Below are 3267 nucleotides of genomic sequence, written 5' to 3'. Positions count from 1 at the left end.
AGCACTGACTCTCACTACACAGTCTGCATTTATTCCTTTGTCATTACTTCTCCTTGTTTCTATAGATAACCATAGATTTCTGTCTTTGTCCCCCTTCTCTGCTCATCCCATTCTTTATCTCTGAGCTAGCAAACTCACATGGCTTCAACTACTGTCTGTACACATATTATATCTCAAAGAGAAGCAGCAAAAAGAGGGAATCTAGAGATGGGCAATAAAGATTATCTGGGACCTGAAAGGGCTTTCAGACAAGGAGAACTTGAAAAGAAAAGGGCTGGTTAGTGTAGAGAAGAGACAACTAAGAGGGAACATGAGGAAGGTATGGATAGATTAATGAATGGAATAGAGAAGGTATGTCAAACACTTCTATTGTCCTTTGCCATAATATAAGGAAAGTGGGTCTACCAATGAAGCTAAAAGGCAACACATTTAAAAAAGCTACTGGGAATTTCACTGCTTTTGTGTGTACCTTCCTCTGAACCACGTGGACAGAGAGGATGCCAAACCGGAGCAGGATGGCATATCTGCAGCACCTTTGTCACATCTAGAAACCTACTTGTCCTGCTCTCTGCCCAGCTCTTCAGTCCAATATAGCATTGATCTCTCCAACTTTTCTTATTGGATCACTGACAACTCGCTGACATTGTCGGGATACCTTTTTTTAAAATCAAAGCCTTTTATATTTCCTCAGTCTGTCATGATTAGTGAAATGCCCCTCTTTCTCATTGCCCACACTTACCACATGGAGGTTATCAGCCACTTCTCCCTCTCCTTTACCCTACACGTTCAAGCTTGGGACAGATAGTGCCACTTCTTCTTTTGTAGTGTAGTGCATCCTGCTCTGGTCATCTCTTGTCCTGATTACTGAAACCTCCTCTTCCTTGCAATTCCCAGTCTTTTGATACATCTTCCATGTCATCCATATCATTTCTTCCTTACCCACTGATTTGATGTTAGTCCCTCTACAGATCCCTCTACCATTTTCCCTATATCCACTACATCAATTTTTACATTTCCTGGTTTCATTGTTAGCATAATCTCCCATGAGCCTGTACCTCAGAACGTATGGTTTCTAGCTGCTTTGCTCCATCAGAGGTGTCAGCCTTGATGACTATTAATCTTCTCCCACACCAGCCTCTGTATGTTATTGATACAACTACCCCATATGGACTCTACAAGCCACCAGTCTCACCTTTCAGTTCCTTACTTTGCTGTAGACCTGGGTATATGGGTATATAGACAATTTATTGTGGATATATGGGTATATGGACAATTTATTGTGGGAGAAAAGGGGATGGGGTTTTACCGCACATTGGATGTCCCATGGGCCTTGGAATGCTCTTTACCCCTTTGATAAATGGAAATCAAACCAGGGCAACCTAACCCTTAATGAAAGAGGGGTAAGTTATTGTAGTTTAGTTTCCATTTATTAGGGGTGTCTACATGTGCTTTAATGCATGCCTAAACTTAATGCGTATTAGCCTAATGTGGATTAAGGTGATTTGTGCATGCTCTAAGGCTTATTAACATGGGTGTGCAGACCAATTTGGGATTAAAGTAAGTCCCAAGTCCATGGACACGCACCACATTAATGTGCATTAGTGTTCACTAATGCAACCAGTGGCAATGCAAAGGGGTGCACAGTGCACAGTGGTGCACGTGCAATCCCTAAGAGTGCTGGTGCACCCCCTGACACGCTGTGCTCTCTGCTTAGGTGACAGGCAGAGGGGGCAGGCAGGAGCGCTGGTGCCCTCCCTGTGAGCACTGGCCGGGGAGTGGGAGCGCCAGATGAAGCTCCGCAGCCACTTCTGGGAGCTCCACAGCTGCTTCCTGGTCAGCGTGATCGCCGCCCCACAACTCCTGGTTGATGAGATTGGCCATGGGGGGGATCCCCTTGGTTGCTGACTGGTCGCTGGGGGGAAGGGGAGGCATGTGCCTTCCCTGACTAAGGTGGCACCGGTTGCCAAAGAATGCAACTTAGCTATTCACATGCAAATTTGATACCTACTTTATGTAGGTATCAAATTAAGGCTTGACTAGTCTAAAATTGCCGTTTTAAAGGTGTATTAAGGGCATGTGCCCTTAATGTGTCTTAAATCGGGCTAATGCACATTAAATGTATGCATGTAGACATGTCCACTGTGGGGTAAAAGTATGCAGAGGGATTGTGGAGTATCCTCTTGTATCCATAGTATGTCCATACCTCCATCCTTGTGTGTTCAGTACAGAGATGCCCACTCCTGAAGTACCACGGCTTGAGTCAGGCTAGCTGGAGGAGGGGTGTCTATAGAATAGCACTTCAGTCACTGTATCCACTTGGGCACTGTACTGTCTTGGGCATGGGGCTAAGATTCCTTTGTGCTTCACAGCACGACAGTTGGTTGGATCTTTCTATGGTTTCCTTCCCAGTAAATTGTGTCTGCCCTTTCCAGGCACAGGGGAGAATTGTGGCAAGCCAGTGGATGTCTAGCAGGACCTGACTAGAGCTATGCTGCCTGCACCCATAGCCCAGTGGGGCATGTTGGCAGCTGATGGTTTAGTTTGGCAACCGTCAATCCTTCTGGATCATGCCATATGTGTGAGAGGCCACCCAGACCTTCGAAACATATGCCGAGGCAGGAGTATGGAGAAGTGGAGGCTGCCCAGACCTTCCATGCCCCCTTTAGATCATTAAGACAGAATCCAAAGGGCAGTCTGAGCCCAGACATTTGGTGTCTCCATGGCCAGCTGATAAATTCTGCTAAAGCCACCGACTTCTAGGGAGTAAAATCCAGGACACAGCCCCAGATGCTCCACAGACCTCCAGAACTGTCCTCTGAACTGTGGCCACCTCCCGTATCAGAGGTGAGATAGCCAAGTGCGCTTGGCATGGCGCTCATGCAAATCTGCTCTGCAGAGCTGGGTGGTATGAACGTGTTCAGGACTGTGCCTGGTGCCATGGGGACCTCTGGGAGGATGAAGCAGATGAGATGGTGGTTTTGTGGGGGTGGTAAAATCTTTCCCTAGAGGATGGGGTGTGGGGGCTCGGAGGCACAAAGGGCCCTTCTTCCACAACCAACTTCAAGTCCGGGACAAAAGACCTGGCCGGGGCCCTTGGGGGCAGGAGTCCCGCGAGTGGGCCTCAGGGCTCGGGGTCCCCCGCCCCGCCCCGCCCCGCCCCGCCCGGGTTAAGGACTCGTGCTGGGACCCGCGGACGCCAGCAGCAGGCGAGGCCTCCCTCGGAGCCCGGCTCGCCCTGCCCTGCCCTGCCCCTCCGCAGCCGGCTGG

Source organism: Gavialis gangeticus, unplaced genomic scaffold (genome assembly GCF_001723915.1).
Source record: "Gavialis gangeticus isolate Ggan-Ray unplaced genomic scaffold, GavGan_comp1, whole genome shotgun sequence".
NCBI classification, from domain to species: domain Eukaryota; kingdom Metazoa; phylum Chordata; order Crocodylia; family Gavialidae; genus Gavialis; species Gavialis gangeticus.
The sequence above is the reverse complement of the archived record's forward strand: the minus strand, read 5'-3'. Positions refer to the sequence as shown.